Genomic DNA, 22,174 nt, shown 5'->3' with positions numbered 1-22,174 from the left:
GCTAAACTTCACCAACCTTGTGGACCTTCCCAAGGGTGCACCAGCCATGATGGGTACTTTCTCTATCCACAACCCGCCTGTCATTAATATCTAAACCAATTTTTTCGCGGTTTCATTTTTGACCAAAAAGGTACCCGCACGACCACCCTAAGTTTTTCTTCACTAGAATCTCGGGGCAAGACTCTTTTTAGGGGGGTAGGCTGTAACATCCCTAGCTTAAGGGGGCATGTTGAAAGGCTAATTAGGATGGTTAAGGATACAATTTGCAATTAGGACTTAAACCTTGCTATAGTTGAAAATGCAATGCACTAAATACATCAAATGTTATAAAGAGAGGCTAAATTTTACCAAATCAAGTCAAACCAAAGACTAAATATGAAAAGTACTCAAACAAGGGTGGAATGGTAGCAAACATCTCAAAAGCCTCAAAAGACCAAATTTGGATTGAAGTTCAAACACTTAACATGGACAAAAATACCCTCAAAAGGCTTAAATTAGGGGCAGTTAATTAATTCAAATTTTATATAACAACTCCAACTTTTGAAAATATAAGAGTTGTAGAACTTTTCAAAACAAACAACTTTGCTTATTTTAACTGTTTCTAGTTTTGAGTGAAACACTTTCAAAATTTGAGTAAAAAATCAGCCAAATTTCAAACTCTTTTCAAAATCCTCCAAGTCCTTGAAACAAGCGTTCCTCCAATGTTTGCCTGTGTTTATCTCCCAATCTAAAACAGTTTTGAACTTAAGGTTTTTCTAGAAGTTGTAGTTTGGACTTAGGCCTACAACTTTTGTATTTGAAATTTTCCAAGTTCTGTTTGAAATTTCTGCTCAAACTTCCTCCAAAACCCTTGTCCCTGCACGCCACGGCGTTCCCGTCCGCCACCCTGTGCACGGTCACCGTGCGACCGTGTCACACCATGACACGCGTCACCTCGACGTTCATGCAGGCCCGGATGCCAATTGTCACCGGTGATAGGACACCACGGCGCACCACACTGCCCATTAGTCCACCGGCGTCATCCTATCCTCCTACGCCGCATCCCCTTTGCCCAGTTGCCGCGCCATGCTCACATGCCTGCTGCCGCCGCGCTCGCCACATCGCGTCCCCATACTCGCCAGTGCCGCTCGGCCAACCGCCACGCTGACGGCGACCATACAAGCCTGGCGTTCGCCCAGTCCTTGCGCAAGGCAAAGCGGGAGCATCCTGCCACAAATCCGCCATGGGCAATCGCCAGCCGCACGCCCACACCCCCCCTTTGCCACCGCCAATCGCCGCCGCTATCGCCTACACGCCAATGCCCGCCGGCATCCATGTCCCCCAACCACGGCCGAGCCTCTCTAAGCGCCCCACTCCTCTTAGCGCCCCACCTGCCTATAAAAGGCCACCCAGAGCCCTCGCCGGCGCTCCCCGCACCCTCTCTCCCCTCCACCGCAGCAAAGTAGAGCACCGCCACACCCTCACTACCAAGCTCCACCCTCTGGTGCTCCCACCACCTCCTGAGCCCACCGAGTGCCATACGGTACACACCACAGCCACCCAAGTCGTCACCAAGCCACCGAAGCCGTCGCCGGCGCTGGAGAAGAGCTTCCCTCTCCGCCGCCCGAGCCTCACCATGGACTTCCACCTCCAGCCACCCTCCGCCCTCGACACCCTCAGTGCTAACCCCCGAGGTGATCCCCTCGACCCGCCTGAGCCCTCCTTCCACCCTATCCTCGCCGAACTTCGTCGGAATCCCGCCGGAGAAGCCACCAGCCGGGCCAGGGGCCTATTTCCAAGGCCCCAAATCCTTATGAGGCCCTCGATGTTAAAAGGTAGGACCTTTCTATGCAATTTCAAAAACCTCCAGGGATCCCGGTGTAAAATATGTTTAACCTTTTCTTTTTAAAATGGTTTAAATCAGCTGAAACTTTGAAAATGCATAGGAAAATGTAGAAAAATGGTAAAAATGCAAAACCAACTTTGTTAGACACTATGTGTTGAGTAGTTTTACAGAAAAATAGTTTTGGACATGTTACTATTATGTTTTTCCCTTAAAGTTTTTATTTTGGGTTTAAGCATATAAATGCCCCATAAATCACACAAAAATCATAAAAATGTGCATCAACCTCTGTTAGAGCACTTGTGTCATGCTTGTTCTAGATATGAACCGGGGATAGGGAAGCCTTGTACTTGATTGAACCGGGCCATGAGCAGATCGTCCCACTCTCTCTGGAACGGAGTTTCCCCTGGCGCACCATGTTGGTACAAGTGTAGTCATGGTACGGTGATGTTCCGGGACCGTGGGGCATTGTATCCAAGGGAAGTGGCCCTAACATGTGCCTAGGGATTGATGGGGACGGCTGACATGTGTGGACCCATCATGGTACGCAATGTCGTGGGATTAGGTTCACCTTGCAAGGTTAAGAAACTTAATTCGGATCATCTGCCTCTCACCGTTTGAGACTGCTTGACTGGTATGCTGCACTGAGTAAGAAGTGGAACAAAGTATGATGATTAATATGGATTGCTTGTTTATTTTTTCTTGTTCAACATGCTTGCCTAGAATAAGTTGCTTACCTAGAATCTGCTGCTAAAACTTGAAAGTAAGGACCTACGTAGATGCTTTTGGCAAAACAAACCCCTCAGCCACAAAGCCTTGCATGTCTAGAAGTCGGTGGAGTAGTTACCACCCGACGGGTAAGTCTTGTTGAGTATTAGTATACTCAGCCTTGCTTGTGGCTCTACTTTCAGGTAACTCGGGTGTTAGTGCTTTTGCTGAAAATGTGACTTGGCCGACCCAACTCCCTCCGGGTTGGACAGTCGAGTGGGACCTGTCCTCGGTCAGCCAGGATTGCGGTAACTGATATCATGGTCAACATCACCATGATGTTTCTACTTCCACGTTTAGTTGCCATCCTTTTTCCGCTGCTTAAACTTTGAACAATTTACTTTAGGCACTTTCGAACTACTATGATGTAATAAATAAAGTGGGACCTATGTATTAAACGACTGGAATGTTGTAATCTTTGGACTTGCCTTCGTGTGAGATGCTTTGTTTCGATCTGAGACAAGTGGTTTTATCGGGTGAAACCCGACGGACTGCCATTTTAATACAATTAAAGTGTCCAGTTAATCTCATATGATGCGATGTTGAGTACACTTTAGCCGGGTTAATCTCGGCCATTCCGCCACACCAGGCTCGGGGTGTAACATCCCTAGTTTGGTTTAGTATTTTTAAAAGTATAACTAGAAGTGTTTAAAGGTTAATTAGCATCTATGTTTCAAAACTTGTCTTGCTTAAGTGCAAACTTCACTTAAACACTTGAAAGTATCACATTAGGGTCTAATTTGATCAAATCAAGTCAAACCCAAAGGCTAAGTATGAAAAACACTAGCACTAGGTTTGATCTGTGGCCAACATACCAAAAACCCCAAATGATCAAGTTGAAATTGAAACCAAGTACTTAAAGTTACTAAAATGCCCTTAAAAGGCTTAATTTGGGTGCAATTCAATAAATTCAAATTTTACATAACAACTTTGATTTTTTTCCAATACAAACATTGTAGAACTTTTCAGAACACACAACTTTTCTTATTCGAGCTTTTGCTAGTTTGAAGTGGAACCCTTCCAAAAATCGAGACAAAGATCAGCCCAATTTCAAACTCAATTCAAATTTCTTCGAGTCCTGAAAAATAGTTGTTTCTCCCTATTTTGTCTGTGTTTATCTTCAAATCCAAAATAGTTTTGAACCTGAACCCTTTCTAAGAGTTAGAGTCCAAAGTATGGACAACAACTTCTACATTTGGAATTTCTTAACTTTAGTTTAAATGTTTGGAGAAAACTCAGTTTGAAGTTTGGAAAAAATCCACAAAACTTGTTTAATCTAAGTCTTTAAATTGGTGTTCCTGCAAACCTGGGCTGAATATAACTTCAAATGTAAAACAGATTTGAACCTATGGTCTTTCTAGAAGTTCTAGTTTGGACTTAAAACTAAAACTTTTGGTTTTGATCTTTTTCAACTTCAGTTTCAAAAATCTGCGCAAAACGTGTTTGAACCTCTCAACCCTGCACGCCATCGCGCTCCCACCCAGCGCCAGAGCGCGACCACCACCTGCGCCCGTCGCACCACACCATGTGCGCCCTCGATGTTCGTGCAGCACTGCTGCCCTATTGTCGCGGGTGACATGACCACACGATGTGCCCCTCCACCCAATGGCCGCTGGCGTGATCTTATCCCTTGGCATCGCATCCTCTTCATCCAGTAGCCACGCCAAGCCCACGTGCCCACTCGCCGCCGTGCACCGCCACATCGCGGTCCCGCACCAGCCTTGCCGCGCCGCCTATCACCACCTCCGACGCGACCACATGAGCTCTACCCCAGCCAGTAGTTGCTCGCAACAAGAAGGTCTCCCGAGGTTCGCTATCCACCGCGGCCAATCGTCGGAGATCGCATCTCCACCCGCCCAATCCCGATCTTGCTCGCCGCTTTGCCAGTGGTGTTCCGCCCTGGCCGTTGCGCCCAATGCTCGCCTCAGCAGCCATGAGCCATTGGCTCCCTCCCTTGCACCCCCGCACCCCGCCCGGCCTATAAAAGCCATGATGGCTCACTCGCCGGCGCACCACACCACCGCCTCCCTCTGCCCAAAGCTCTGCCACCCACCTCACTGCGGAGAACCACCTCCCAAGCCTCCCCGCCACCCGCTAAGCCTCCCTAAGCACCACACACACCCAGGCGCAGCTCATCGAGCCCCCACCGAGCCTTCTCCGCCGACGACCTTGCTAGCGCCCGCCGCCGTTTCATCCCCACCATGAACCGCCACCTCTGGCCATCCTCCGCCCTCAAGCCCCTAAGCGCAGATCACCATGATGAGCTCCTCTACGTGCCTGTACTTTTCCCTTCCCCGATAGCGCCGTCGCTCGCCGGCAATTTCGCCGACACGCCGCCGGCCGGCCAGGGACTCGATTGCGAGCCCCTGAAAACCCTAGGGTCTTTAGTGCTAAGTGTAGGGACCCATCCGTAATAGTTCAAAACCTCTAGGGACCCCGTGTAAAATGTTTGATCCTTTTTCTATTTTATTTTGGCTTAAATCGGCTGAACTTTTAAAATGTGTGGAAAATTGTAGAAAAATGGGGAAAATGCAAAATCATCTTTGATAAAATCTGTGAGTTGAGTTGTTTTACAGAAAAATATTTTTATGCAAGTCACTATTGTAGTTTTATCTCTAGATTTTATTTTGTGTCTAAGCCAATAAATGCCTAATAAATCACACAAAAATGAAAAAATGTAAATCCACCTCTGTTAGCTTTGTTATGTTCAGCTTGTTCTGAATAAAATAGTGGTAACATAAGTTTAGATGTTTAACACACTGTTTTAGATGAAACTTTGAAATCCTAGGAAGAATCTTACTTTTTGCATAATAAATGGAATAAGGCAGAGAAAAATATGAAACCACTTTTGTTGGGTCAAAAATGTCATACAATCACTAGGAAAAATAATGGTTACCGACTGAAACATGCTTAACTTTTTGTGAAAGATTAAATAAAGGAAAAATATGGAAAATAGATATCCTTCACAATAAATCATAGTAAATACACACCAAGGTACAAAAAAACATTCAGAAACAGGATAACTTTCCAAATGAACCTTGAGCAACCCTAGAGTAACCCCACCTTTCTTTTGTAAAGTCTAAGTTGTAAAACCTTATATGTGTACACAATCACCATCAAAGTCAACCCCGAGTTTTATATCACAACACACCTTACTTCATGAAGATAATGAAAGTTTAGAACCTTGTTTAGGTGAATGTGGTCGAAATGCAATTTACACTTCAGCAATAATTCATGAATTGCATCCTGCATGTGAAAGCATGGAAACTTGAACTATTGCATATGCATCTCGTATAGAAGTGAATCTCGCAGACGAGACGTACGAACTGCTCCCGACGACCGAGGAAGTACCTGCCGAGCTACATCATGTCGAGGCCGAGCAAAAGATCAGCGAAGCATCCAATGAGCTCCCCACTAATTTAGAATAGGAAGGCAAGCCCGGGAGCATAACCTAGTTTTCTAAATTTATGCACGACTTATGTTGCTTATGTTTGTGCATTTAAGTTCATAGGAGTTGCTTGAAACCTTAGTTGCATGATCTCAGGTGCCTATGGTTGAATACTAGCATGATAGGCCAAGTAGTTGATGTGCTAAATAGGACTCGGTAAAAGTTGAGTGATTTCCTGTCACTCGCGAGTTATAGGAGTTGATTGGTTACTCTTACTGCAACTATAAGGATGACGGACGGGACCGGGATTGGTTCTGACTTGGTGGTTGTGTCCCGTCTGTCTAGCAATGAAAATGCTAAGGTCGAAATGTGTTTAGAGCTGTGGTCAAGTGTTTGAAAGTACTAATCTTATACCTAGTATGCGATAGGGAAGCCTAGTACTTGATTGAACCGGGACGTGAGCAGACCGCCCCACTGTCTCTGGAATAGAGTTTCCCCTGGTGCATCATGTGGGTACAAGTGTAGTCACAATACGGTGTCCTCCGAGAACATGGGGCATTGTATCCAAGGGAAGTGGGCCTGACATGTGCCTGGGGATTGAGAGGGACGGCTGACATGTGTGGACCCATTGTGGTATGCAATGTCGTGGGGTTAGGTTCACCTTGCAAGGTTAAGAAACTCGATTCGAATCGTTTGCATCTCACAGTTTGAGGCTGCTTGACCCCTTCTACATCGAGTAACAAGTGGAACAGAGAATGGTTATTTTACTGGTGATGCTTGGAATTAAATTGTTTGCTCAACTTGCTTCCTTAGATAGGTTGCTTACCTAGAATAAATAATCTACTAGAATTTGCTACTAAAACATGAAAGTAAGGACCTACTTAGATGCTTTTGGCAAAATAAACCCCTCAGCCAGAAAGCCTTGCATGTCTAGCAGTCGGTGGAGTAGTTACTACCTGATGGGTAAGTCTTATTGAGTATTAGTATACTCAGCCTTGCTTGTGGCTATGTTTTTTAGGTAGTGTTGATTTTGAGGAGATGGTTGCCAATTTGACTTGGCCGACCCAACTCCCTCCGGGCTGGACGGTCAAGTGGAACCCGTCCTCGGATAGCGAGGATTGTGGTGATTGATATCATGGCCGGCTTCACCACGGTATTCTGTATCGATGTTAGTTGTACTGTTTGATTTTTCGCTACTAAAATCTGAAATAAAATTTTACTTTATGCACTTTCAAACTATTGTGATGTAATAAATAAAGTGGGACCTATCTATTAAACTACTGAAATGTTGTAATCTTTGGACTCGCCTTTGTGTGACTACGCTTTGTTTCAATCCGAGACAAGTGGTTCATCAGGTGAAACCCGACGGACTGCCATTTTAACTTGATTAAAGTGTCTGATAGCATAAAAGGCGACGTTGAGTACACTTTAGCCGGGTTAATTTAGGTGGTTTCGCCACACTAGGGCTGGGCACCATCGACGACTCGACATGCCTCCCACCGCCAGGTCGACCTCTCTAGCTCGGGGCAGTAGACGACTCGGCGTCCTTCCACGACTCCTCTGGCTCCCAGGCATGGGGGCTGGGCACCGCCGACGACTCTGCGTGCCTCTTGTCGCCCGGTTGACCTCTCTAGCTCAGGGCAGAAGGCAACTAGGCGTGCTTCCATGACTCGTCCGGCTCCCAGGCTCGGGGGCTGCGCGCCTACTTCAGGTTGGTGTGCTTCTGTGCCTCTGCTAGTCCTCATCCTCAGGGGCTAGGCATCTAATTCTGGCCAGCGTGCTTCTGTGGTTTTGCCTATCCTTGTGCTCGAGCACTTAGACTTCCTTCTGGGATTAACTTTTTCTTCTTTGACCATCGGATCAATTATCCTAATCGCTCCAATGCTTGAGGGCTACTCCGATGGAGTACATGCTAGCATCCATCAACTTGGCACATGTCTTTGCTCTGCGTGTTGGCTCTGCGCTTGCTTGGATTTCCTTCTTTTTTGAGCACTGCGTAGCCTCTAAGTCACCATGATGCCATCGCAGCTTAAGCCGACCTCATTTCAAGCTTCACTGTGATGACTTCAAGTTCCTGTTCGCCTATACATCGCTCGGGGGCTTGAGGGATATGAGTACCCTATGGGTCCCTACCGACCAGGATACAAGTTGGACCTGATAAGTAGGCCCGCCCCACCAGAGCGTGTGGGTTGAGGACATGAACCTACTTGGAGTACAAGACAAGGCAACCAGATAGTTCAAATCTGCCCGGATATTGTGGGACACATATTGTAGTCCAACTTAGATTACCTTCCATGTAATATCGAGTGGATTAGATTCAAACCAACTTGTACCTATTAGTCGTCAGACTATATAAGGCGGCAAAGGGAGCCCCCTAAGGGCAACGAAATAAACAACGGACCCCATCGAATCATTGAGCAATACAATCCACCAGCATACAGGACATAGGGTATCACTCTTGCGTGGCCCAAACCTGTCTCAAACCTCTGTGTCCCCTTTGTGTTCTCACAATCACCTTTGAGTTCTTGGTTTCGCAATCGCCCTCACCTACAAATCAACCACTTGGATTACCCCCTGGTGGACTGCCGGATCTGTAACTCCGACAGCAAGCATAAAGAATAAAACTCCATATCCATCATCCCAATCTCTCAACACATCAGGTACACCTGCCTCGACAGGGTCCCTATCACAAACATCCTAATTCCATACTAGAGTCGAAGCAAAGACTCCCTCTCTTCGCCTCTCAACAACTATAGCCGAATCCTAAAGGGAAAGAGATCAACTTCCCCTCTTCCCAACTTCAATTGTAGCTCACAACACAAAAGTAGCTATAAGGGGGAGGTAGAGATTTCCCAAAAACAATGGAGAGTCATCGCGACATAGGGCTATCTATGACCGAGGATGTGGCTATACGTATAGTTTTAACTCTGCAGAGTGTGTACACCTGGACCCATCTCGGAGTCAAACAATCGGGGATCAGCCGACTAAACATCACCCGACCGAGCAATGAACCTCGGAGTTATGATACCATCCTGCATCCGGGCTAAGATGCAATCCCCCACAGAGGACCACCCCAGAAATATGAAGCACTCCCACCGGGGCCAATCGGGGGCAAAAGCAAATCAGGGGGAAAAAGGTCAGCACCACTCCCCCTACACTGATACTCTATCCTACGACAGGTATGGTACCGCACTTGCCAGTCTCGACTCGGGCCTAGACCCATAATTTGGCGAGTGGCGTGCACGTTCATAAATTGACGCGCTAACTGCTGTTAACAAGCTTTTCTGGCACCATTGTCGAGGATTGGCAACTCAAACCCTGGGGCGATCTATCTAATATTTCAAACTAACCCTAATTCTGTTTATTGCATATACCCTATTTTTCTTGTTTGCATCCTTGAAAGCAGGCAAATACTAGATGCCGGATGATCGAACATGGACTTTCAATTCTCAATTCTCTCCGATAAGATGATAACAACATCGAGCTCAACTCTTTAGCAACAGGTGCTAACTCTGTTAGTGGCCCAACATCTGCTATTGAGTCCACATCAATGAAGACGATACAAATGATTCTAAACAAGGTTTGTCATTGTGTCAATTAATTTTTTTTAAGACTAAGGGGGTGTTTGGAACCCCGGAATAAATTTTAGTCCTTGTCACATCGAATGTTTGGACACTAATTAGGAGTATTAAACATAGGCTAATTACAAAACCAATTTCACAACCCCTAGGCTAAATCACTAAACGAATCCATTAAGCCTAATTAGTCCATGATTTGACAATATGATGCTATAGTAAACATTCGCTAATGATGGATTAATTAGACTTAATAGATTCGTCTCGCGATTTAGCCTAGGGGTTCTGCAATTAGTTTTGTAATTAGCTCATGTTTAGTCCTCCTAATTAGCATCCGAATATCCGATGTGACACGGACTAAACTTTAGCTCTAGGATCCAAACACTCCCTAATGTTTCTTAGAGATTTTTTATTCAAGTAATAGGTGTTGGGTCATGCCCAAAATGTTGCAAGTTGGATCATCAACATCTTAGGTTGAACGTTGCTGTTGTGATCAATTTTCTGCCCATGATCAGAGATGTACAATAAAGGAAAATAGAATATTCAGAAGCTCCATCAAGTCTTCTTTCCAATGCAACAAGAATTGCTAATTTTGGAAGTCTATACAAGGAGTTATGATAAAATATTTCACTCGGGACAGAACCTCTTTCATCTGGAATCTGTTTTGGGTGAATGACCACTATTTGGAAAGGGTATTTGATGTACTTTGCAATGGAGTAGAAGTTTGGTATATGTTCTGAAATGGACGCAGTGGAATCCAATGGAGAAGAGGCAGCAGCAAAGAGCGACGAAGGAGGTGATGATGATGTAGGCAACCATGTCAAGCAAAGAAAGATTGGAGAACCTCTCTGCACAAAAGGTGACGATTTGGAGTTGATCAAGACTAGAGAAAACAAGACTAGAAGTACCATGACACTACCAATCTTCTCCAGTGGGATGCTCAAAAGCTTCTAATTGAGTGATGCGATCAAGGAAGAAAACTACACAGATCATCGACACAAAGCGCAGGAGCCTCCTCTGATCTTGGCACCTTGGCTAGAGCAAGAATTATGGAGAAGGTGCATCATTACCACCAAGATACTTGCTAGGGCAGCAATGGTGATGACCTTGAAGCCAAAGGATGTGTGACATAATGCCCCAAAGACCACAAGATCAAGATCATCAGCATCTCTGGATCAATTCACAAGAAGCTACTGTTGTCATCAAACTTTTGCATGACCTCAGGAGAAAAAAGTAGAATATTTTTTGACATTCTGGAGCCCCATGAAGTCTAGGTTCCAACGAATCAAGAATCAACGCAATCGGACATTCCTACAAACAATTATGGCCAAATCATCGAATGTCGCGCGTGCTGAAATCAGTTCCTGACTGCACGCAGTGCTAAAATAAAATAGGCATAACTCTCTCATTTGAAATCCGTTTAGATGAATGACCACTCATTGGAAAGGTAATTTCATAAAATTTTCAATAGAGCCATATTTCGGTATATGTTCTATTCTAGATACATGGTAAAATCAACGAAGAAGAGGCACCAGCAAGGCGATGAGAACAAGACGGAGGAGATTAGGATGACAACAATGAAGAGGAGCTTGGAAATGATTTCATCAAGTGTACATGATCAAACTTAGAATCTTAGAACAACATAAAAACCTCCAGAGCTTTGGCACATGAAGACACAAGCAGGCTACATTATCGAGGTGAGAAGTCTAGCTATATGATTTTAACTACAGTGCTTTTGGGAGGCAACCTGTCTTTTTATTCATTTTCTTTACTAAGATGATGGTCTATATTATGCTTTTTAATCAAACCATCAAGTAACATTGTACCGTTGCTCTAACAAATTCTGCAACCACATGTTGTATCCTTTAAATAATATTGAGAGAGCGCTTTGTTATTTTATTTTGGAAAACTTATAGACCCTTTTTGTGTGCTTTTAGTGTTTAGAGTCTTTCCTTTGTGTCTTTTTAGAGAGAAATATGAATTATGGCACCACCCTTTGATTCTAAACTTGTGGCTAGTTAATTTAGGCTAAATTTTATTTTGTTTTAGACCACCTCCATATCATGTCATATCATTTTGTTAATCTACCTCATGTTGCAATTCATTTTTCATCTTGTTTTCATCAAAACCTTTTGCACCTAAACCTTCCTATCAACTCCACACCATCCCCAAAAAACCTAGAGCCAATAGAGACAAAAGTGGCCTAGGCCGATCGGCCTAGACCACACCAGGCCGATCGGCCTGGGTTGTTTTTGCCTATGTTTTGACTAAGCCTTTTACCAAAGCCACTCTTCATAATCCAAAAACCATTTACACTACACCCTCATCCAGAGCCACCCTAAAATCATAGGTTTTTGCTATTCATCCAAAAAAATAAGCCCTTTCTTTTCCTTTTTATTTTTTAAAATCCCCTTAGTTAGAATTTCTATGCTTGATTTCTCTCTTCAAAATTCTTGTTTGAAACTAAAAATATAAGAAACCTGTGAACCTACCCTGAGCCTTGTCAGTTTAGTTGTTGGGGCTTTTCGATGAATGATTTTGTTGTTAACATTTCTTGTCTTCTAATGAAGTGGCCAGCCTTGCTTTGTCATTCTAAGCAATTCTTTTTGACTCAACTAATTGTAGAACAAAATCAATAGTATTTTCGACTTTGCTAGCCCCTGTTTTTGCTAACCCTTTTGCATGTGCATTTGCATTTTTGCCATCATTCATGTGTTAGCTTGGCTTTTTCCTAGAACTTTATGATGAACGCTTTCATATCTTTGTTAATCCTTGCACGGCATTTTCCTTTGCAATCTTGTGTAAACATGGTGTTTAGGCTTGGTTGTAGACCATCATCATTCAGTTTAATAAACCTTGCTAGTTTTACATATCATCTCCATATTGCATTGGTTGGTCTTTAAGCTTTGCAATGCGCTCTATTTTTCTTGTGCTGGAAAGAGTTATTGATCTTGGGATAAGCATGGTGTTTAACCTTGATTAATAATTTTTTGATGTCTATAGAGAATTTTAGCAACCTAGTTGTAAGCATGGTGCTTAGAACTTGGTGCAAACAATGTCTTTGTTTATGATCCTACCTATCATTTGCATTCACACTTGCACTCACGTACACTAATTAGGTTTTTTTGTATTTCACTGGATTATCTATGCCACAAGTGTTGTTGGTTTGTTGGCAATTGCTTCTACTCCCGGCAAACACCTTGTGGGTAGTTTGTGTAATTGAATTGTTTTATAGGCATGGTGAAGTGTTTTTGTGAAAAGAGAAGAAATTGAAGGACAATAAAGGCAACAAAGGTGAAGAACCATAAAAACAAGCTCCAGACGCTGAGAACAAGGATTTCAACAATCACAAAAAGCTTCATCTTCTTCTTCCATGCCTAGCACAATGCTAAACATGGGGGAGGACTTGGTGGACGAAGAATACAAGGATCACTGTCGCCAGAAGATGCTCATTTTTCTTCTTCCATGCTAAGCACAATGCTTAAGCATGGGGAAGTTGTGTTACACATCATTACAAGCATCAAAAGGATGGTAAATTCTTCCGCAACCTTCTCCCATCTCTTTCTAAATGTCTGTGTATATAAGCCTTCAACCATAGACTCGATGCAACCTTTGTATATCTCTCGATAATAACATGGCTACTAGGAGTACAACCTAGTTTTTGTTTTCTTTAAATCATGATCACCATCACCTTGTGCTCATGACACTGTTAATAATTTTGGTATAATCTTGCTTATAGAAAAATGATGAAGGTTGCCACTTTATTTTACCTACACAATGTTGTATATGACTTGACTAATTGCTCTCTATTTTTTGTGACTACCTCCTTGACCACAACCTATTATTGAGTATGGAGAAATATTCCAACAAAGAATCAAAAGATTAGTAAGTGCCTTTTCAAGAAAATCAAGACCTGGAGGCATCCACCAGTACAGAGAATAAAAAGCGAAGAAAATAGAGGCCAGAAGGGGCCAGGCCGATCTGCCTGGATACCCTTAGGCCGATCGGCGAAGTGTTTCCCCCTTTGTTCCCTCTGAAATTTGGCGTGGAAATAACATATTTTTTTGTAGAAGATCGAAGATTTTGGTACTTACATGAGAAGTTTATCTTTATTCCTTTTCATGCTCGAGGATGAGCATCGTCTAAGCATGAGGGAGGAGTTATCGTATTATCTCTGACTGCTACCGAGTAAAGTACAATGTTGCAAGAAGTTCGTAGGAGAAAAATGAAAAACAAATGAGGAAAAAGAGAGAAAAATGTGGAAAAAGAAAGAAAGAAGAAAGAAAAGAAAAAGGATTGAAAAAGAAAGTAATAATAAAAAAAATAATAAAATGCTCCTCAGTTCTTTGAGCCTCATTAAATTTCCCAATGCTCATTTTCCAACCATGTGCAATCCGATAATGAGGACTTCATTTCTGCCTTGGGATCATTCATTTACCACTTGCACATGTCTACTTATCTAAATATGTGTGTTTCACCCCTCTCCCTCTCCAACATTTATTTTCCATGGTCTTTTTGATAAGTCACAATGATCCTAATAGATCTCTCTCTTAGTTTGACAATATTTCACATATAATATTTTGCTATGATTGTTTTTACCCACCAAGCTCCACATAAGCCTTCCACCTTCATATATGAGTAGAATAGGTTGAAAATAATCTAGTATAGGCTTGAGTGACTTGATGAGATGAGTGTTTCCATAAATTTTTGCAAGAGAATTTCACTTATGTTGGATTTGCATATTTTTGAAAAACTTTTCATGATGGAATAAGCTAAAGGTCTGAAGTTCACGTAAGTTCAAGAACATTGTATTTATTTTTATTATGGCATGTTCTTTGTTGCTAGTCTATCTTCCATGATAAAAAAGTAGCCGGTCACAACTTGAACTTTAAATGCTAAATACTTGAGAGAGCAATGTGTCTTGTTATGTATAACTGAGTGCAGTGATGACATCAAAGGGCAGTGTTGATTTCTTGATTAAGCAAGTATCCTGGACTTGCTCGAAGACAAGCAAGATTTAAGCATGGGGGAATTGTTGACGCTCGTTATTGACACACTTTTAGTGCCATTTAAGTGGTGTTTTCATACATATTCTAATACTAACCTACCACTTGGCACCAGAAATAACCTCAATTTCACATATGCATTGTATTTTGGAGGACATTCTAGTTTTGCAGGAAATTGGACCTAAAAGTATATTTTTTGAATAAAGCCCCAAACGAGCAATGAACCTGTCAAAGATGAAGGCTAGTAGGCTCAGAAAGAGCCCAGGCCGATCAGCCTGGTGAAGCCTAAGCTGATTGGACACGGGTCTTCTGGCCCCCTCCAATGCTCATTTTTGGCAAGCACTCCTCTAAGATTACTTAAGGGCTAAGATTGTGAAGATATGACAAGTATCACTTCAGGATCAAAGAAGATCAAGCGAAGATTTTGAAGGTTATCAAAGATCAATCTCATCCCGAAGCTATCGTTGTGCTAGGCCCACATGCATACAAAACTAAACTTGCAGAACATCAGAGGAGACTTGGCAACAAAGTTCGGCGCGAGGGGATAAAAGGAAGGGCCATGCCGATGGGCCTGGACCCCCCCAGGCCGATCGGCCTGGGGATTTCCTTGCTTCTCTTGCCTTCCAATTTCTACCACGCGCTCTCCAGACTATAAATACTCCGAAAACTCACCAAACCCGTAGATCCATCCACCAGAACTCGACAAAACCAAAGGCGTACACCAGAGGGAGCTGACGGCCGCTGCATGTCCTCGAAATTGCCTAGGAGATGGCTTAGGATAAACCCTAGTCACCATGGTCCTCCCTGCACGGCGAAGGCATGGTGGACTTCTAGAGCCGATCCTTGTGATCACCAAGGCTTATGTACACACGATGATGATATCAATCTAATACTGTGCTTACTTTGATCTACTATGATGCATGCTTATTCTCATCTATTTAGCTAGCATATGTTCTTAGTAGGAATAGATGTAATCGTGGTGATTAGTCTATGTCTTGCGAATACATCTTAGTAGTGCGTAGGACGTCGGTGTGTTTTCCTTCTTGTGGTGACAACATGCGGGTAGGGAAAAGGTTGAATGATTGCATAATGTTGAGTAGGATCGATGGTGTGTATTATGGGAGTCATTTGAGGTAAAGCTTTGGGAAACTAGAGGCATCAACACGCACCTCACAGTGGCGACCACAAGAAAGTAGGACACTTGCGAACCACCTTTCTGAGAGATGACTCTTTATCAAGGTACGAGTTAGTTAGTTACCACTTTGGTTGGAGCTACAAGTAGAAGATGGTACGCCCTTATTGCCCCTAGTAGTGTTGTCTTATAGATATCTATGGATGTGATCAATCTTTGCTCAATCATTCATATCTATTAAGGTCACCCTTCATATGCAACCTATGCTTCATGTTACGATTAGATCTGTTAGATTAGATAGAAAACTCTAGTCAGTTCACTGCCGATCCACGGATTGATAAACCTTAGATGGAATACTCTAAGGGAAAAGCTACAATGATCTGTGCGCTTGCGGTTCACAAATTGGTGCACTAATTGCCATCAACAGCACACGACAACGAAACCATACATATTTTAAATACTAAACTGGTGCATTGTCACCAGGCATCGGCAGGCTAAAACCACTAATCCAGACAATAAAAGCAAAGTCATCTCTGTTACACAAAAGTGTCACAATATGCAGATGCAATGCATCGGACACGGACATGGCAACGAAGAGACAGCAGACACGGCCATGGATATGGATATGGCATAAGCCTATTTCGGCATACCTGCGGTAGCATGAAATGCAGCAAAACAAGCGTAGATAGTCCTCCAATGCACGATGCCTAGCCCTTGAGTCCAAGGTAACACAACCCGAGCGACCAATGCCAGACGCATGCTGCAGGATGTCACGAATACCCTACCTCCGGTGAGCAAGATGGAAGAAAGGGCACACAAAGTTACCATGGCGATGCACACGAGTGTGACTATGGTCCTGCAGCCAAGCGAACACAGATTTCTTCAGCTCCTCCATTTCATCCTCATCTGCTTCTTCCATGTCGTGCAGATCATATGGATCAACGAATCTTGCCTGTTGCGTAGGTGGCACAGCATCAAAGTTGCCTACTCCGTTCGCATGAGCAGCCATCCTCCTACAGACAGTTTCCAATACAACTATAAAAATTACAAGCAATGAGATGATAACCTATAAATAAGATGTGGAAGCTATGAGCTCACCTTTCACAGGGTGCAGAACCAAGTAGGTCGCCTACCACAACCAGTAACGATGTGAAACATGAAGAGCCAATGAGCAAAGGCCTTGGGAGAACACCTATATATTATAGCACCTTCTCGCAGCTCATGCCTCACAGGATTACAGTAGCCATGAGTCCATGAATATATGTGGGATGCTCAGAATATGCAGGCCTACACTAATCAGGAATCCTGCCATAAGTATAGGGCTGAATATGTAGGATTTCGTTCATGAGTAGGCATGCAAAATATTTGGTTTGTACACGAGTGCACTTTGGTCAGGATAAAAAGAAAGAAAATCCTTACATCCAAATGAGTTCACTGATAGTGGGCCTCTTTTACTAAAGTGTCTTGGGTTCACTAAAGCATGGGCCTCTTTCACTGAAGCACCCTTGGGTTCACTGAAGCATGGGCCTCCTTCAGATATTCATCTCCTACCTATGTTGTATGCAAGATGAAACGCACCCAGCTTCACTAACAAATGGGTCTGATAAGAGTGCACAATCTTGTCAGTGACCCCAGAGCAAGTGCAGCTTACCAAATTTTCATTTCATGCCCAGGAACTTGAAAGCAGGATCTTTAAATTTGGTATTCCCTCGCCTCCCCCCAAATAATAAAAACATGGCTACCACAGTACCCCTCCAAACTCACACCTTGTATTTCCAAAATCAACACTCTCCCCTTCGCTATCTATAAAGTCTGCGGTGGCGGCCGACTTCGGCGGTTGTGGGGTACCTCAGTGGCGGTGGCAAGCTCCACGGGCGGCAGGCATCCAGGTGCGACATGGTTTGCGGCAGTCTCGAAGGAACATCTCGGCGTCCTGGCAGCGGCTGCACCCATGCTTGCACAGTTGAGCCGTTGAGCTAGGATGCCGCACAAGCACCGACTACCCGTTCAACCATGCACCACTGCAACTTCAAGCTCCACCAGTGAGAATCTCATTTATTTTCTCTGTAGTCCCCCTTCAATTATCTGAATCTACATTTGCTTCACTAGAGAGCACTTTGCTCAAGTTTATATCTGTCTAGAGCAGTGCCTAGTTACGCCTAGAGGTGGCCACAGCCCCCATGCCGCTGGAGTATTTCTTTAGCGAATAGTAAATTTCACGGTGTACTATGTTAGATTTGAGCTTCTTCTCTTACCTTGGCCGCTCTAGATCTCTCTGCAAGGCTGGCATCTACATTTCTATGATCATGGTACATTATGTTCCTTATATCTAAGATGACTAACCAAATACTTATTGTGCAGGGCCTAGTTCCATGTTCCTACATTGTTGAAATTAAATCACATGTCGTGGTATGTAACTAAACAAGTGATTAACCTGCTCCTACCTTTTTTACTTTATTCAGTTGCATTGTTTAAGATTGAAGTTTGACTTCTGCTCCTTTCATTTGTAGGCTGAAATATTGAAAACAACCCTTGGGGTTGCAGTACCAAAATTCTGTTCCTCAAGATTTGCAGTTAAGTTCTTTGCTTGATTATGTGACGGCCAGCCTCAACTACAAGCTCAAGATCTCAAGTTTTTTGTGGAAGGCTTCAAGAAGCTGCAGAACTAGGACTGCAAGTTGTTGAACAGGAGCAAATGTTGAGCAACTTGAAGATGAAGGCACAAGCTTCAGATGCAGCAATGAAAATACAGTCTAAGGAGATTGAGAGTTTGAAGAAAATAGTAAGACTAACTGAGTACCTCCTTCAACAACTGCTAAACTTCAGAGGGTAAGGTCAATGTGTTTCTTAGGCATCTGCTCATGTCCTTCTAGCTGCTTAGGCCAGCTTTGTTCTTGGTCAGAGAGATATCATGTGTAGTAGTTTGTGATCTCTTAGGGATAATATGCTTGTGCTTGTTCTTTGGACATGAATAATCATGTGTGAAGTGTGATAAGAAACATTTATTTGTATGTGTAGTATGTATGAATTATTTTGGCTGTCAATTATAGAATTGATTTGTATGTAATATTAAATTAGATTATATTTTAATTAAGTGCTACCTGCTCTACACCCAAAAATAACTGGGCCCAAAATTTTATGGGATAAATCCACGAAATTTCGTGGGCCTAAACAAAGTTACGACGACAGCTAATGTTCAACCCATTATTTCATGGGCCTAAACAAAGTTATGACGACAGCAAATGTTCATCTAAATCCATTAAGAATTAGGCCAAAATAAAATTATGGCATCAGCATATGTTGCGCTTGATACAACAAGAATTGGGCCTAAACCAAGTTATGATGATAGCAATTATTGAGCTTGGTCCAAAAATAATTGGGCCCAAATCAATCTATGATGGCGGCAATTATTGGGCTCGGTCCAACAACAGCTGGGCCTGATTCAATCTATGACAAAATAGTTCATCACAATTGCCATGCCACGTCGAACTGTGGTCCGACGTGGCGTGCTATGCAGGAGCAAGTTTATGACAACATACGGGACGAACTTTCATTCGTCATTATCTTAGTGACGCACTGAAATAAGGAACATCACTAATCGTCACTCAAGCATCATATATCACGGTTTATGATGAAAAAACGTGTTTATGACACTTTTTGGTTCGTCATAGACCGGAAGATTTCATGTAGTGGAGAGTCGCACCCGCCGGTCCCGGACACGATCTTGGACACGCACCGGCACCTACATGCAGCGGAGTGTAATGTTGGCCTTCTTACCAACGTTGTGTCCCCGCACCAGTGACTGCAACTTGATGAGGCCCCTGAGTGCTCGCAGTGCACGGCAGGCCAAGTACCCTCGGAACGCGGTCTGGATGGCGACGGCGGCGTAGTGCTCACGGATGAAGCCCCCGTGGTTGTTGGTGCCGCTGCCGCCATGGTGCCCAACGAGGCGGGCGAGGTGGACTAGCTCCACCACTGCCTGCACGGTGGATCGGGGGCCGCACCTTCCCCAGCGACGGCGTCACCAACAAGTACCCATTGCCGTGCGCACGGTGCATCGGCGAGGACGATGGCGCCTGCCGCCATGGGGTGGAGTAGGAGAAGGGTCGTGCCATGTTGGTCTCCAGCGTCTTCATGGGCTCCCGGTGGTCCATGGATGCACGCCTGGGTGTGTAGGAGCTTCTGGACTGGGCGGAGAAGAAAAGAGAGGAGATTGAGAGGAGCTGACAGGTGGGGCCAGGTACGGGAGAGGTAAAATCATCTTTTCCAATGACACTTAACGGTTTATGGATGGATAGATGGATGGAATGGCACTGAGGGGATAAATCAAAATTTCAATGGCACTGAGGGAAGTTCACGAAAATCTATTGCAGTGAGGGGATTAATGTTAATTTTTGTAGCATCGAGGGAATTGTCTCTTTAATTAAATGAAACTACTAGATTATGAAAAATAGTTTATTTATCATTTTAAACCAAAAGAGCTATGCATTTATTATGTAATGCAAGAATCAATTTTTATGATATATTTTTTTTTTTGAGAAAGTAACATTTTCCTATGTTAAATCATCATCTTGTTTAACTAAACTTTAGAAATTATGAGAAATATGGGGAACTAAAAGATATATTTAGTGCTGTTCATTCATATTCCAAACTGGAATTATTGGCATGAGAAAAGAGTGTGAAAACATTATTCAAAGGGAATTCTATCTTTTTTTTTAACAAGAACTCTTGGACATCCATGTTGCTAATGGACTCTAATCTCATGGTGAGGTCAGTCGCCCGTCAAGGTTTCAAGGAGAGTTTTCTTTAGGCATAGCAACGATGTCACTCATATGTGGCTTTAGATTTAATATTAACTCAAATAACATTCTGTTGGAAATATGTGCCTAAAATTCAGTCCAGATTTTATTTGGAGGAAAAACACATACATAAAAAAATGATGCAAGCATATAACACATGTAAACAAGCAACATACTGACAAGAACAGGATTGCGAAGGAAATTACTCAATATGATCCTGCACAGAACGTAGTTGAACATGTTGAAGTAGATGTTGCAGAATCACCAAGCGGTCGCGTGTAGACACTGCCAAAAAACCTGATTGCTGCCCCGTGCAAGAGTCTCGTGGCAGCAGTTTCGGAGATCCCGCTTTCCTTCAAGTATGGTGCACACCGAACTCAAAGGTCGATGAGGCGCAGCAGCAAAAAGTTCAGCACAGCAAAAATGGAGTGCGCAAGTGGGGAGGTGAGCATGTGACAGCGTACCTATCAACCAGCATGTCTCCTGATATTATAGGCCTCATGGTGCATCAATTCCCCTCATCAAGCAGTAGAAACTTCCTATTTGAATGACAAAAACTGCTGCAATCAAGTAGCAAAAACTGACGCACCTTATTGCTGTTTAAAATGGCAGTTTCAATCACATTGAAGAGCCACTAGGCTCAGCATAAAAAAAATAGAAACCGCACAAACAATAGCCTGTTGTACACATACCCAAGTCACGCGATTTTTCACGCGAAAATACGCGTGAGTTGCGCGTGCGTGTAGCAACGGTCTCCTGCTCTCTCACTTGCACCTATTTTGTACAGAGAGGAGACTCCCATATTTAAGCAAGGCAACCTATCCTTAACTTAGCAATATGGGACTAAAGGTTGTGCATGCTTTGGAATTTTCAGATTGGGCCACACATGGGCCTAAATCCAACAATCCCCCACCAATTCCAAAGCAGTGAGAAGGAAAGATAAAATTGTTGTACTGAACATTCTTTATATATACCAGATTTTCAGTATAAGTCCCGTACGGGTTGAACTTACACCTAGATCAATAAGGTCCATCTTCCAGCAGCTTGTGAATGGACTAAGCCTTGAATTCATAGCTTTTTGCTGTCAAATTTCTTTTGAAGATCCAACTGGTACTAGGCTGCCAAAACGCCAAGTCCAAACGGAGCCTTTAAAGGTCTTGCTCTCTAATCTTCGCATGAGCTTTCCAGAGAGTACCCCATTCTCATGAACTGCGACCTAACAGTTTAGCTCACATAGGTGTATTCATTTTAGGTATCTTGTACGACGATACCTTTTCCCTCGGTGGAGGAATAATAGCCAGCCTTCCATACATAAGAGAGTACATTTTATGGAACATGGGTAATTTTTAAACAGCCTGTACTCCCTGTTACAACAGTAACTTGGTTTTCTTATTTTCCAAATAAGGGATCTCCTATCAAAGGAAATGAGTTGCCATTACATTTGCAACTAAATGGGTCTCATTCCCATGTCCATGTTTGCAACAAAAATCGTTGTCCGTGCAAGCCCTTTTGTAAAGGAATTTGCTAGATTTTTCTCACTTCGAATATAATTCATAGCAATTACTTCAGAGTTTTTCAGCTTTCTAATAGATTTAAGTCTCCTCTTCACATGTCTCGAGGACTTCATATTATCCTTAGTACTCATAACCTTGATCAATACTGTTTGGTTGTCACAGTACATAAG

General features: G+C 43.3%; 1 pseudogene; it reads right to left on the bottom strand.

Moving 5' to 3' along the window:
• The window catches only part of LOC101754837, a 31,495-nt pseudogene extending 11,650 nt beyond the window's left edge, over window positions 1-19,845 (bottom strand).
• Window positions 19,846-22,174: the final 2,329 nt, after the last annotated feature.

This window comes from Setaria italica, chromosome VIII (assembly GCF_000263155.2).
Source record: "Setaria italica strain Yugu1 chromosome VIII, Setaria_italica_v2.0, whole genome shotgun sequence".
In the NCBI taxonomy this organism is placed as follows: domain Eukaryota; kingdom Viridiplantae; phylum Streptophyta; class Magnoliopsida; order Poales; family Poaceae; genus Setaria; species Setaria italica.
The sequence above is the reverse complement of the archived record's forward strand: the minus strand, read 5'-3'. Positions and strand labels throughout refer to the sequence as shown.